The following is a 16,330-nucleotide window of genomic DNA, read 5'->3' as shown; positions in this document are numbered from 1 at the left end:
TGAAATGAAGATGTTTTTAAGCAAAAGTTTATTTAATTTTTAATTTAAAATTGTATTGATATTTCTGAGTACATTAACCCAGTTACAAATAAATCTGTGAATTAAATAATATGTAAAATTGCTGGATCAAAGAATATGTATATTTGTAACTTCAATAGATATTGTCAAATTGCCCTGTAGAAATCCTGTGCCCATTTATACTCTTATCAACAGTCTATGAGAAAAGACTGTTTCTCCACATTTTCTAACAAAAATTATTACCGAGACTTCTTATGTTTGCTAATCTGAAGGATAAATAATGAGAGCTCAATGTATTTAAACTTGTTCTGCTCTTGTGAGTGAAGTTGTACCTCCTTTCACATGTTGAAGAGGCACTTATATTTCCTTTTCCACTATCTTCTCATCTCTTTTACTTATTTTTATTGGCTCATCAGTCTTTGCCTTATCGAAAATGGGAGCTTTTCCCTCCTTTTATTGATATATAATAATTTATGTATTTATGAGGTAGATGTGTTTGTAACATATGTTGAATGTGTAATGACCAAGTCAGGTTGTTTGGGCTATCCATCTTCTCAACTGTTTATAATTTGTATGTGTTGTATGATTTCAAGCCCTTTCTTCTAGTTACTTTGAAATATACAGAATATTGTTGTGAAGAATAGTCTCCCTATGTGTTAGTCCATTCTGTGTTGCTATAAAGGCATACCTAAGAATGGTAATTTATAAAGGAAAAAAGGTTTATTTAGCTCACAGTTGTTCCGCAGGCTGTACGCGAGGCATGGTGCTGGCATCTGCTTCTGGTGAGGGCCTCAGGAAGCTTACAATCATAGTGGAAAGTGAAGAGGAGCCAGCACATCATGTAGTAAAAGAGGGAGCAAGAGGGAAGAGGAGGAGGTGCCAGGCACTTTTAAACAACCAGATCTTGCATGAACTCATAAAGTGAGAACTCACCCATTACTGTGAAGGCAGCACCAAGACACTCATGAGAGATCCACCACCACGACCCAAATGCCTCCCACTAGGCCCACCTCCAACACTGCAGATCACATTTCAATATGTGATTTGGAGGGGACATACATTCAAATCATATTACCCTAGTCTGCTATCAAACATTGAAATGTATTTCTTCTATCTAACTGTATGTTTGTACCCATAACCAATCTCTCTTCATCCTCTCTCCTTGCTACCCACCCCTCACAGTCTCTGGTATCTATTATTCTATTCTCTATGTCCATGAGAGTGACTGTTTTAGCTCCTACGTATGAGTGAGGACATGTGGTATTTGTCTTTTTGTGCCTGACTTATTTCACTTAACCTAATGACCTCCAGTTCTGTCCATGCTGCAGCAAATAGCAAATACTCTTTTTATGGCTGAGTAGTAGTCTATTGATTATATTTATCACATTTTCTTTATCCATTCTTTCCTTGATGGGCACTTAGGTTGATTCCAAATCTTTGCTATTGTGAATAGTGCTGTGATAAATATGCAGTGTGGGTACCCCTTTGATATACTGATTTTTTTTTCCTTTGGATACATACCCAATGGTGGAATTTCTGGGTCATAGAGTAGTTCTATTTTTAGGTTTTTGAGAAATGCAAGCTTTTTATAAATTAGGTAAATTAGCCCTGTCTAGGACACAAGTTGCAAATATTTCTCCCTGATTTCTTGATTATTTATTAAATTTATTTATGTTGATCTTTGCATGATGCAGAAATTCTTGATTCATATGTAGTTGAATTCATCAGTCTTCTTTCTTGTGGCTTATTGTTTTCATGTCTTAGTTAAAAAGCATTTACTCACTTCGAGGTTATAAAAAGATTCTCTTACGGCTTATTAAAGTACAGTCATGTGCCGCATGATGACATTTCAGTCAATGATGGGCCGTATATATGGCAGCGGTCTTAAACGTTATAATGGAGCTGAAAAATTCCTATCACCTTGTGATGTCACAGCTGTCCATTATGTCACAGCACAGCACATTACTCCTGTGTTTGTGGTGATGCTGATGTAGACAAACCTGCACTGCCAGTTGTATGAAACGACAGCATATACAATTAGGTACAGTACATAAAACTTGATAATAAACTACTATGTAACTGGTTTATGTATTTACTATACCATACTTTTTATTCCTATTTTAGAGTATTCCCCATCACTTATAGAAAAAGAAGTTAACTGTAAAATAGCTTCAGACAGGTCTGTCAGGAGGTATTCTAGAAGAAGGCGTTGTTATCATAGGAGATGACAGCTCTATGTGTGTTACTGCCCCTGAAGACCTTCCAGTGGAACAAGATGTGGAGGTGGAAGGCAGCTATGTTGATGATCCTAATCTTATGTAGGGTGAGGCTACTGTGGGTGTTTGTGTCTTTGTTTAAGAAAAAAAAAAAAAAAAAAAAAAAATTTAAATAGAAAACAGTTTATAGAATTAGGATACAAAGAAAACAAAATTTCTTTATATCCTAATTGTATAATTGTACAACGAATCTGTATTTTAAGCTAAACGTTATTATAAAAGAGTCTAAAAGTTTAAAAAAACAAAAAGTTTATAAAGTCAAAAAGTTACAGTAAGCTAAGGTTAACTTATTACCAAAGAAAGAAAAGCTTTTCAATATAAATGTAGTGTAGCCTAAGTGCACAGTGTTTGTGAAGTCAACATTAGTGTACAATAATGTTCTAGGCCTCCACATTCACTCACCACTCACTCACTGACTCACCCACAGTGACTTCCAGTCCTGCAAACTCCATTCATGGTTAGTGCCCTATACCGATGTATCATTGTTTCTTTTATATTGCATTTTTACTGCACCTTTTCCATGTTTAGATACATAAATACTGATCATTGTGTTATGATTGCTACAGTATTCAATACAGCAACATGCTGTACAAGTTTGTGGCCTAGGTGAAACAGGCTATACCATATATAGCCTAGGCATGTTGTAGGCAATATACCATCTAGGTTTGTGTAAGTACATTCTAAGGATGCATTTGTCAGAACATATCCCTGTCGTTAAGCAACACATGACTGCGTTTCTTTTACGCTTTCATTTCTCACATTTAAGTATTCAGTTCACTACCATTTACCGTGGTGTAACACAAGATCACTTTTTCAAACTGGACCACAGACCCTACACCAATTATTGGTCTCTATAGACTTGGGATGTCACCTTAATCTTATAGTCAATCTTCATATGTATCCAGTTTATTTCTTGACTTTCTCTTCTGTTCCATTGATTTGTCTTTTTTCATATTCCATACTATATTCTACATTTTATAGTATTTAATAATATTCGGCCAGACCAGTTCCCTCATACATTACTCTCCTTTGCCAGTATTTTTTCAATAAATTTTTTATTCATTATTTTTTTTCGTTTGAGTGTTGTCTAGTTCAAAAAAAAGAAATCTATAATATCTCAGGGAGGTCATGTTAAATATATAGATTAACTTAGGAAAAACTTATGTGATATTGAATATACCTAAGCAAAAACATGTCATGCCTATCTATTTATTCATATCTTCTTTTGAGACCTTGCAATTATATAAAAAATTGTTTCACAAAAGCTCGCACATTGCTTGTTTCGTTTATACTCATGGATCTTACCTTTTCTATGGCTGTTGCAATTGGGGTTATAAAGAATTACAAGATTTCCATACTCAAAGAGATCAAACTTTTACAATAAAACACACAGGTCTCTAAAACCACTAAAATATGTGTTACCTGCCGTTAATAATGTCTGCAAAAGCAGGCTGCAGGAGTGAACCCATGGCAGATGGCTGCATAAGAGAATGTCACCTGAAGGATGAATAAGTGTCTCCCAAAAGACAAAGTGGGCAAAGGCATATCAGATGGGCAGGAGTCTGTACAGAGCCACAGGGGCCTGAGAGAAAGAGGTGATTTGGTGAACTACAAATAGTTTCCCAGAGGAAATATGTCATAATCTTAGAGGAAGTGGGAGGAGATGAGACTGAAAAGATGGACAAGGACCCACTCACAAGAGAGCTTTATGTCCTGTCAAGGTGTTTGGACTTTATCTCCATAGGTATTGAAGTGTTATTAACAGAGAAAGTCTAAAATGCCCCAGAAAGGGCTAGCCTGGAAATTAGAAAAAAAGAAGCCTATTTCAATTTTCAAGGTAGGAAATGACAAAGGTCTGTAGTACAGGTGGAGATCAAGAAATGGATGAGCAATGCTTAGGAGGTGGAATTTTTAAGACATTAGATAATCGAATGTGGAAATAAAAGGGAGAATTTGGGCTTTCTGGCTGGAGCATGTGCCTAGTCAGGACTGGAGAAATAACTACATGGAAATGCACATCTGGAGGCTGTTGAGATTTGCTGTCATAATCAAAATGCTCATTTTGTGATGGTTTATCTCATCACCATTCACCCCAGGATGTGAGCAAGAGGAGAGAAGCCTGAGGACAGAAGCTTAGAGAAACTCAAACTCCTAACTGTCATATAGAAGGGAATCCTTTTTAGACTGACTGAGGAACGACCAGAACTGTAAGTGGAATTTACTCGGTGAGCTCCCAGAATCCAAAGCAGGGTCAAATTCATAAAGAATGAGGGGTCACTAGAATCAAGGGCCAAATAATATTTGGATAATTTTCACTTAATTAGAAATATGGAGACACTGAAATGCTTTGAATTTTTTTGTCGGGGAAGGGAAGTCAAAGTTAAATACTTAATAATCTGACACACTCCCAAGATATTCAAGAATATGTCAACCATTTGACTATAGTCTTTCCTTTGGTGGTTTTGCTTATTTACTTTTTTATGATAAAGTTATTTTTATTAATTGTCAAGCATAAAGTTTCACCTTTTTTTTTTTTTTTTTTTTGAGACAGAGTTTTGCTCTTGTCACCCAGGCTGGAGTGCAGTGATGGGAACTCGGCTCACTGCAACCTCCAGCTCCCAGGTTCAAGCGATTCTCCTGCCTCAGCCTCCTGAGTAGCTGGGATTACAGGCACCCGCCAACACGCCCGGCTAATTTTTGTCTTTTTAGTAGAGCCAGGGTTTTGCCAATTGGCCAAGCTGGTCTCGAATTCCTGACAGGTGATCCAACCGCCTCAGCCTCCCAAAGTGCTGGGATTACAGGCGTGAACCACCGCACCCAACCTCACATTATTTTTTAAGGAAAAAGAGAAAGGAAGTGACAAAATCCAATGGAAAGAAAAAAACTGTTCAACATGCATCTGATATCTACTATCTCAGACATGAGCTCAAACTTTTGTGGGAATTATTCCTGTAGTTCAACAACAGGAAAATAGACAAAGAAGTAGTCATTATCTGGTGATAATCTTCTTCCCAGTGATGATGGTTTGGGTACGAGGATGATGATAATAAAATCAACAATTCTAATGTCATTGTTCAGTCATGAAGACTATAACAAGGATCCACATGAAGGAAATGACAGTTTTGAGTTACTTTGCTGGTGGGTGATGTGATTCACCTCTACTCTTTCACCAAAAACTGTGCACAAATCTAGTTTTCCTTGTTTACTCAACACTGAACTCTATCTACCATGTTCAACTTTTCTAAACTTCTCATAATTTTTTTCATATCATTCTATGTCCCTGGAAAACTTGCAACTCACTTACCGATTATCTTCCTCCATGAACACATTGGCCAGTGTAGTAAAAAGGGAGAAACACTGGACAGTGAAGTAGGAATCCCAGGTTTTACTGGTGAAGGGGATCAGGATAGGATATGCCACCCCAAAATATGACACTTTGGGATAAGAATTATTTTGAGCTGATGGCAGTTGGAAAGCAATAGATGCAGGAAGAGTTCTCTGCCCACCCTTGCCCACTTAAAAGCAGGACATAAACTTCCCTTTGTGAAGGTAGCATAAATTTCCCTTTGTGAATGAAGGTGTCCGTCTCTCTGTACCAGGAAGAGGAGAGCAATTCTTATCACCAGAGACAGACAGCTGGCACCAAGATGAGTCTGCATAAACAGACCTTACTGAAATAACCCTTATCTTCCATTAGTTTCACTCATATATTTCACAGTCACTTTCCCATAGTTTATCATCCCTCAGAGCCAACCCCCCTTTTCTTTGTTAAAATGGTATATAAGCCCTGCAGTCTAACCATTTCTGTGGGGATTCACTTCTTTTCTTTGAGTCCTTTTATGTGAACTCCCATGCACATAAAATAAAACTTGTATTCCTTTTCTTGTGTTAATCTGTCTTTCATGAGTTACATGTGTAGGCCCCTAGCCACTGAACCTAAGAGCATAGAGGAAAAGTTTTTTTCCTCTCTGTCACTCTTAATTGCCACAACTTTACTACGTGTTATTGAACAAATCCCTTTAACTCTCTGATGTTCAATCATCTCTAAGACATTCTGTATATCACCTCCTCAAATTAACTTTCTAATGATGCTTGCCAAGAAAAGTAAGACGATTCCAGGAGGTTCAAATAAAATTAAAATCCTTAGCCAAAACCTTTCCTCTATGACTGGAATTCTGAAAATGGAGAATATGGGCCTCTTTGGGTTTTTTTTGTTTGTTTTTTTTTAAGGCAGAGGAGGAAAAGGACTGGTGGGGTGGGTTAGTGGATTAGTATATTGCTGCAAATCACCACGGGTTTTGTATTCCAAAGTTTTAGTGAACCAAGACAGCTTATAAAAGCACAAAATATTTCAAAAGTCTATCTACACTTCAGGAATTTTGTCCCCTCCCTTTCTCCGTCAGGTGAGAGGCAGAATGGCAGGCTTAGTTTCCTGGTGCCCCATGGCTGTGGGAATCATCAGTAAGTGATTTCATCTCTCTGATCTTCATTTCCTTAATGTAAAAAGAGCTCATGCTGGGCTTGTCTACTCTGTAGAATGACTGTGAGACTCAAATAAGATAATATATCCAAGGTTACTTGGCAAACTGTAAGGTGATACACAAAAATAAAGCATTATATTATAGTCACTCTTTTGAAACTGCATTCCTTACCATTATTTTAGTTTTTTAAATTTTGGTAAAATATTCTCAGTCATGAAGAAATTATCTATTAGCATCTATCTGTATTGCAGAGGGAAACTGGAGAGAAATAATGACAAGAAATCTTTTATTTTAATATTTAAAAGGGCACAAAGTGCACATGTATAGCATTCTGTATAATGTATGTGTTGCAATATTTAATATATTTAAATACATTATCCATTTACAAGTATGGAGACAGGGCTATTCTTGCTAATTTATACTTATTTTTCCCATCTCTCCCATTTTGATTTGCAGTGAAAACATATACAAAAGGAAGTATATACAGAAAGACTTCTCCAAATTAATTTAGAAAAGTGTTCATTTTCTGCAAGATGCAATTGGATATTTTTAAATTTTGAAAAAGGGTGCTGTGATCAAACATGTTTAGGCAATGCTGTGTACTATATGCTTATTTTAGAGACTCAAAATTCACAATGACATATGGAAGGTTCTCAGAAATCCCACAGCAGATGAATCTGCTTAACTTTATTTAACACACTTTCCCAAATTTATTTAACCATGACACTCTAATTTTTTTAACCAACCACCTCTTAATATCTCATGAACCTCTAGAGTTCTGCATAATGCAATTTGGGAAACCTAATCAATGAGTATGTTTCAAATATGCAGCAGTTATTATAAAGTAAGACATCCAGCACCAACTCTAACTAGGCTCACTGGGCACTTTTCTTCTCATTCACTAATATTACTACTTAAAGTCACCCTGGAAACCCCTGGCAAATGCATTATGATGGATGCTACTATGTGACTGAGGTTGAATGAAAAGGCAGTGGACACTTCTGGCAAATAGTACTAAGTATTAATAGTTGTTAAAGACCATCACTCATTTTGGGCACCAAATCTCTTTTGAATTGTACCCTAAGGGCCCAGTGGGTGAGGGGAAAATTGCACCTACAAAAGGCAGACATAATTGACTTCTGCTTGAAAGAGTCCATTTGCCCTTGGCAAAACAGGCAAATGTACCTTGAAAATGGCAATTATTTATTGCCACTGGGTTATCTAAGATTTCTGAAAAACTTACAGTGTGTTGGACACTGTCTTAACATCACTCTTAACTAATGGACTTTTTATAATTCTAGTAGCTTTTGATAATAAAATGTGAGGAATTAAGACCATCTCATTTAGGACCACATGCTCAAAAGATGGCCTTTAAGGGTTACAATTTTCCACGTGCTTATGTAATTGGACAAAACAGTCAGCAAATGACACCAAAGTTTTGAGAAACTGACTCTACAATTGGGAAAAAAAAGCCCAAAATTCTATGTGTGGTATGTGTATGTGTGTGTATATATATATGTGTGTGTGTATATATATATATAAGTCATTTGTATATATGTGTATATATGTGTGTGTGTATATATCCATATATGTTTAAGTCATTTGTATATATGTGTATATATGTGTGTGTATATATACGCATATATATACATACCATGTTGTATACCACATACAATTTTTACTCGTCAACTAAAAAAAAATTAACTAATTAAATGAATGATAATATGACCAAAATATTTGTGCACACATATACTGGAAGAAAAGAACAAATGCTACAGTCTCCAAAACAGGGAAGTTCTATGGAGTCTTTTTTAGGTGTTTGACTAGAAATGAGCTGTGAGGAGTAAAATACACAAAAGGGATTTGGTGGAGGCATCACTTCTGCATCTGAAAAGCTTCAAGGTGTAGTGAGGGTTGATATTGTTAGATATTTGTTAAGCAAATTGCATATCAGTGGTTTTTTGGGGGACAGAGGAGGAAGGGCAGATGGGAATATAAATAAGAGGGATCACAGATTTGGTCAGTCAGAAATTTCACAAATTCAAGAGATCTATTACACATGGTGACTCTAGTTAATAACAACTTATTGTGTACTTGAAAATTGCTAAAGAGAATAGGTTTTAAGTGTTGTCACCACACACAAAAATGATAAGTACGTGAAGCAATACATGTATTAATTAGCTTGATTTAGCAATTCCACAGTGCATACATATTTCACAATATCAGGTTGTGTACCATAAACATATACAATGTTTATTTGTCAATTTAAAAAATAGAGTGACATTAAAAGCCTAAAAAAAATCCACAGAGCAGGGACATATGTGCAGTTTGAAAAATACAGGAAAATAAACTTTATCATAATCTTAACTGGTGGAGATATACTAGACAGAGAGTGAAAAAGCATTAGGAGAGAAGTCTGTAATTTATGTCAATTAAACTCATGGACATAGGGAGAAGGATGGTTACCAGAGGCTGGGAAAGGTAGTGGGGGGCTGGGGATCGGGGAGGTAGAGATAGTTAATGCGTACAAAAATTAGAAATAATGAATAAGAAATAATGAATAAGACCTATTATTTGGTGGCACAACAGGGTAACAATAGTCAACAATAACTTAATTGTACATTTTAAAATAAAGACTGTAATTGGATTGTTTGTAACTCAAAGGACAAATGCTTAAAGGGATGGATACCTCATTCTTCATGATGTGATTATTTCACATTGCATGCCTGTATCAAAACATCACATGTACCCCATAAATATACTACGTACCCACAAAATTTAAAAATTAAATATCAAAAATGAATCAATAAATAAGTTATGCGAATTAAGATGAATGAAATATAATGACGCAAGAAAAGTGAATGGTACAATAAAATGTTCCTATTGCATTCTATAAGCACAGTATATGTTTTATGTGCAAAACGAGTAAATATTTTTTCCTTTTAAAATATAGTTTTATTAGAGTATAATTAATGCATAAAAATTTGCATATATTTAAAGCATACAATTTGATCACCATCACCAGCACATCATCATCACATCAGCCATCACCACAGTTAAGATAATGAACATATATTCATCACTCCCAAGTTTCCTCATGCTCGTTTGCAAAGTGGCCCTCCCTGCTCCCATCCCTATTCCCAGGCACTTAATGATTTGCTTTCTGCCACCATGAATTAGTTTGCATTTTCTAAAATTTTTCATACAACACAGATTCATTTTATGTCTGGCTTCTTCACCTAGATTATTATTTTGAGATCCATCTATGTTATTGCATGTATTAATAGTTTATCCTTTTTATCTATTCACCAGTTGATAGACATTTGGGTTGTTTTCGGTTTGGAGCTATTACAAATAAAGTTGCTGTAAGTATCTGCCTAGAAGTCTTTGTATGGGTTTATGCTTTTATTTCTCTATGTTGGAAGAGTTAGGCATGGTATGCACATGTTTAACTTTTTAAGAAAACGCTAAATTGTTCTCCAAAGTGCTTATACCATTTACATTCCCACCAGCAGTTTATGAGAGTTCCAAAGAATTTGGAATACTCACCAACATTCCATAAAAGCAAATTATACATCAAAATCCTGATGTCTGCTAGAAAGAATAAAACTGGACCCCTACTTATCACCATACACAAAATGAAATTGAGATAGATTAAGGACTTAAATGTAAGATCTAAAACTATAAAAATCCCAGAAGAAAACCTAGGAAATGCTCTTTTGGAAATTGTTCTTGGCAAATTTATAACGAAGTCCCCAAAAGCAACTGCAACAAAAACAAAAATTGAAGAGTGGGATCTAATTAAACTAAAGAGCTTCTGCACATCTATCAACAGAGTAAACAGACAACCTACAGAATGGGAGAAAATATTCACAAACCATGCATCTGACAGAGGTCTAATATCCAGAATCTATAAGAAACTTAGTTCAACACACAAAAAACAAATAACCCTATTAAAAAGAGAGCAAAGGACATGAATACACTTCTCAAAAGGAGACATACAAGCAACCAACAAACGTATGTAAAAAGCTCAACATCGCTAATCAGAGAAATGCAAAAACCACAATGACATACCATCTCACACCAGTCAGAATGGCTATGATTAAAAATTCAAAAAATATCAGATGTTGGCAAGACTACAGAGAAATGGGAATGCTCATACACTGTTAGTGGGAATGTAAATTAGTGCAGCCACTGTGGAAAGCAGTTTGGAGATATCACAAAGAATGAAAAATAGAATTACCATTTGACCTAGCGATCCCATTACTGAATATATACCCAAAGGAAATCAAATCACTCTAACCAAAAGACACATGCACTCGTATGTATGTTCATCACTGCACTATTCACAAATAGCAAAGACATGGAATCAACCTAGGTGCCCATCAGTGATGGATTGGATAAAGAAAATGTGGTAAATATACACTGTGGAATACTATGCAGCCATAAAAAAGGAACGAAGTCATGTCCTTTGCCACAGCATGGCTGCAGCTAGAGGCCATTAGCCTGAGCGAATTAACTCAGAAACAGAAAAGCAAATACCACATGTTCTCACTTATAAGTGGGAGCTAAACACTAGGTACACATGGACATAAAGATGGGAAAAGACACTGAGGACTACTGCAGGGGAGGAAAGAATGGGAGAAAGGGTTAAAAAATTGCTTATTGGGTACTATGCTCTGTACCTGGGTGACAGGATCATTCATGCCCCAAACCTCAGCATCACGCAATATACCCATGTAACAAGATTGCACATGTACCCCCGAATCTAAAATAGAAGTTGAAATTTTTTAAAAATCCAAAAGCCTGATGTCTATACCACAGTGAATTTTTTAAACTACTGGAGATTGTCTCATAAAAACTTACATTCTGAGTACTTTAACTTCATTAGTACAGGAAACTTCCACAATACTTTTTAGCTTATTCTCCTATGAATTCTTGACCTAGCTGAGATAGAAATGTTCGAATTTCATAAAAGATCACATTACTTTTCTTTTTGCTATTAGTTGCTATGAATCTGCCAATGAAGGAATTGTGTCCATCCATTTATTGCAATACATGCCAAAAACAGACGTGTTCTTTCTTCAAGGGTTACAGAATCTGTAAAAATGTTGTTGTCTCCCAGATAATATCAAAACAATGACAAGAAAATCAGTTGACTGTTGGCACCATATATATAATTTTTCTTTGACAATTAAAAATATAAACAAATAAATCCCATATAAAAGAAAAAGTCGGGATTAATATCTGCTTTTATTAATGTAGTAGTGCTCCATTCAGATCCAAACATCAGGATCCAAACCAGCTTGCTAGCAATAAGTGAGATGTTCCAGACTGTCAAATGAAAATATGTTTGTGTGGATGGATACTCTAAAGAATGCAGTTGCTGGTGGGTCATGGTGACTCACACCTGTAATTCCAGCGCTTTGGGAGGCCAAGGAGTGTGGATCACTTGAGGCCAGGAGTTCGAGACCAGCCTGGCCAAGATGGGAAAACCCTGTCTCTACTAAAATTACAAAAATTAGCCGGGCATGGTGGCGCGCGCCTGTAATCCCGGCTACTCGGGAGGCTGAGGCAGGAGAATTGCTTGAACCCAGGAGATGGAAGTTGCAGTGAGCCAAGATCGTGCCTCTGCACTCCAGCCTGGGTGATAGAGTGAGTCCCTGTGTCAAAAAAAAAAAAAAAAATTTGCAGTTCCCAGTAGAATGTAAGCTTCATGCACCTGAAGCCTTCATCTTATTTCTCTTAATGCTCCTAGCACTCACAATAATCTACGACATATAGAAGGTATACATTGGCCGGGCACAGTGGCTCATGCCTGTAATCCCAGCACCTTGGGAGGCCGAGGCAGGTGGATCACGAGGTCAGGAGTTCAAGACCAGCCTGGCCATGATGGTGAAAACCTGTCTCTACTAAAAAAAAAAAAAAATTAGCCGGGCATGGTGGCAGGCACCTGTAATCCCAGCTACTCAGAAGGCTGAGGCAGAGAATTGCTTGGGCCTGGGAGGTGGAGGTTGCAGCGAGCCAAGATTGCACCACTGCACTCCAGCCTGGGTGACAGAGCGAGACTCTGTCTAAAAAAAAAAAAAAAAGAAGGTATACACTAAATACATATTTTTTTGAGACAGGGTCTTGCTCTGTCACCCAGCCTGGAGTGCAGTCACAAACATGGCTCACCGTAGCCTCAACTTCTCAGCCTCAAGCATTCATCCCACCTCGACCTCCTGAGTACCTGGGACTACAGGGGCATACCACTATGCCCAGCAATTTTTTTTTATTTTTTGTAGAGACAAGGTCTCCCTATGTTGCCCAGGCTGGTCTCGAACTCATGGGCTCAAGCAGTCCTCCCGCCTCAATCTCCTGAAGTCCTGGAATTACAGGTATGAGCCACCGTGCCAGGCCCCACACTAAATATTTTAAATAAATTAATGAAGGATATCAGGAAAAGGGCCAACTAATTCAAACTTTCAGAGATAACACATTTGAATAGGTTTGGCAATTATAGATACAACATTTTAAGAACAGATGCCAATTTTAAGAAATAAGCACCCACATTTTTGCTTGGTATGGACTGAACTGTTTTCTCTCAAAATTTATATGATAAACCCCTAATGCACAATGTGATGGTATTTGGAGATGGAATCCTTGAAAGGTGATTAAGTTTAGAAGAGGTCATGAGGGTGGATACCTCTTAATGAGATTCGTGCCCTTATAAGACAAGACACGAAGAACTTGTTTTTTGTCATCCCTCTCTTTGCCCTGTGAGAACACAGTGAGAAGCTAGAAAGAAAGCCCTTGTAAGAACCCAATCATACTGGCACCCACAACTCAAACTCTCCAGAACTGTGGGAAATAAATTTCTGTTTTTTGTGTCACCAGTTTACGGTATTTTGTCATGGCAGCCTAAGCTGACTAATACAGATTTTGGTACCAAGAAATACCTAAAAATGTAGAAGTAGGCCAGGCATGGTGGCTCATGCCTGTAATCTCAGCACTTTAGGAGGCCAAGGCAGGTGGATCACTTGAGGTCAGGAGTTCAAGACCAGCCTGCCCAACATGGTGAAACACCATCTCTACTAAAAATACAAAAATTAGCCAGGCGTGGTGACTCATGCCTGTAATCCCAGCTACTTGGGAAGCTGAGGCAGGAGAATTGCTTGAACCTGGGAGGCGGAGGTTGCAGTGAGCTGAGATCACGCCACTGCACTCCAGCCTGGGTGACAGCGTGAAACTCCATCTAAAAATAAAAAATGTAGAAGTAGGTTTGGAACTAGGTAATGAATGGGTAGAAGCTAAAGGAGTTTTGAGGTTCATAATAAAAATATGGATTTTATATGCAATTCTAGCAAAAGGCCAGAAATAAAAGACGAGGGCAAGTTGGAGAGAAAAAGAGAAAGTTTCCATCTTCTCAGAGAATACATAAAATAATGTACAAAATGTAGAAATACAGACATTAAGGGCCATTCTGCTGAGGTCTCAGATGGAAATGAGGAACATATTAATGGAAACTGGAGGAAAGGCAATCCTTTTTATATAGTGAAAAAAAAAAAAACTTGGCTGAACTGTGTTCTAGTGTTCTGTAGAAGGTAAAACTTGCAGGTGATGAAACTGGATGTTTATCTGAGGGAATTTCTAAACATAGTATTGAAGGAGCAACTTCGTTTTTCCTGACAGCTTCTGGTAAACTGAGAAAGGAAGGAGTTCAGTTGAGGAAGGAATTGTTAAGCAAAATGAACCAGAAATTGAAGATGTGGAAAACTCTCAGCCTATCCATATTGGAAAAAAAAAAAAAAAGAAAGAGAGAAAAAGCTTGCTCTGAAGAAGATACTAGGGGTGTGGCTGAACAGCCATTTGATTAAAAGACTGTGTGTGTAACACATGAACCAGCCATCTCAACAGAAGCCAGGAATAGAGATGGGATTATACCAGCAAAGACACCGCCAGTTTGAATTAAATAAATTTCTGGTTTTTAAGCCACCCTGTCTATGGTATTTTGTTATGGAAGTCTGAGCTAATACATTGCTCAATATGGTACCCCAAGCTTTTGCACCCCAAATACAGACATGAATGCAGCAAATGAGTGCTACAGGGTTTTTAATATCATTGAATCAATGAAGGTTTCCAACACAAGGTTCTTGATTTTATTTTTTATTTGATTTTATTTATTTATTTATTTTATTTTTTTTTTTTTTTTGAGACAGAGTCTCGCTCTGTCACCAGGCTGGAGTGCAGTGGTGTGATCTCAGCTCACTGCAACCTCTGCCTCCCAGGTTCAAGCAATTCTGCCTCAGCTTCCCGAGTAGCTGGGACTACAAGCGTGCAGCACCATGCCCAGCTAATTTTTGTATTTTTAGTAGAGACAGGGTTTCACCATGTTGGCCAGGATGGTCCCCATCTCTTGACCTCGTGATCCGCCCACCTCAGCCTCCCAAAGTGCTGAGATTACAGGTGTGAGCCACCACGACTTGCCCAATAGGATTTCTTTTTTTTTTTTTTTAAGAATGAAATAATGCTGCCAGTTAAATTGGCCTTTAATGATAATACAACGCAGCCCAATTTCAGAGGGATAACAACATGGGTAGAAATTTGCAGCGTAGCATCAATAAGGTGTGGTATATTGTGGGGTGCTGTCCTTCTAAAGTTCTATCATAGGCTTCCCTGTCTTTGAAAGTCACTGGAATTTCTTTTATTTTGGTCTCTTTAATGTACTAGGCTACAAGTGATCAATTTTACGACTAGGTTTCTTTTGTATCTAGTAGTCTTTTTCAAAATTTTCTTGGAAGGTCAGTGCCTTCTATATTAAAAATTGCAATCTTCTTACTCCAGCAAGATGAAGGGGATGTCCAGACATTCACAAATGGCAAAGATCAGAAAGAAAATTAGGATGGATTTGGTTGTCATTTAAGAACACCCAGTTTGGAAGTTTGTTAGGCGGTCTTCCTTTAATCACATCTATAAAATACTTTCACAGCAACACGTAGAGTTTGATGGAATAACTGGAGACTGCTTAGCCAAGTAGATACATCAAAATGACCATCACACCAACCATGCACATGGAGGGTGGTGAGGAGGGAAAAGGAGAATCCTGGCGCTCTGAGCATATTCTGTCCTGGGATAAAGGTAGAAGATTTACATGAACAAGCAGTGAGTCATGCCCTTTGTCTACTATACTCTTCCAAATTGGTATCTTCTTTTTTTTTTGAAATGCCTATCATTTAAAAACATGAAATGTTGATCTAGATGAGGGCTATGGAGATGATGAATTTCAATCTCTGTCTCTGAAACACACCCAGACATAGATATGTTACTCTCAGATACACCAAGACAGGTATAAAAAAAAACCCTCTGACAAACATGCTAGACATAAAACAGGAAAGAAGTGCCTGGGTTTAATCAGAGAATAGACTCAGAATGGGTGTCATCTATAATAATATCTAAGAGGTGGGACTTTTATACCTTGACTATTAGTGAGAGACTCTGATCATATCAGCCTTTTAATGGACTCCAAGTTATTGTTTTGTCTCAATGCCTGCATTATTATTATTATTTTATTGC

General features: G+C 37.2%; 1 protein-coding gene and 1 long non-coding RNA gene across 5 annotated transcripts in view; one reads left to right on the top strand and one right to left on the bottom strand.

Annotated features, from left to right (window-relative positions):
* The window catches only part of ANK2 (ankyrin 2), a 683,465-nt gene that overhangs the window by 374,380 nt on the left and 292,755 nt on the right, over positions 1–16,330 (bottom strand). The window lies entirely within an intron of this gene.
* On the top strand, positions 1,963–14,609 carry LOC129059061 (uncharacterized). Its single transcript, XR_008524690.1, has 5 exons — positions 1,963–2,059; positions 4,391–4,501; positions 6,698–6,755; positions 10,088–10,140; positions 14,450–14,609. It is a non-coding gene; the product is annotated as an uncharacterized LOC129059061 (long non-coding RNA).

Source organism: Pongo abelii, chromosome 3 (genome assembly GCF_028885655.2).
Source record: "Pongo abelii isolate AG06213 chromosome 3, NHGRI_mPonAbe1-v2.0_pri, whole genome shotgun sequence".
NCBI lineage: Eukaryota > Metazoa > Chordata > Mammalia > Primates > Hominidae > Pongo > Pongo abelii.
This window is presented reverse-complemented; position numbering and strand designations above follow the sequence as displayed.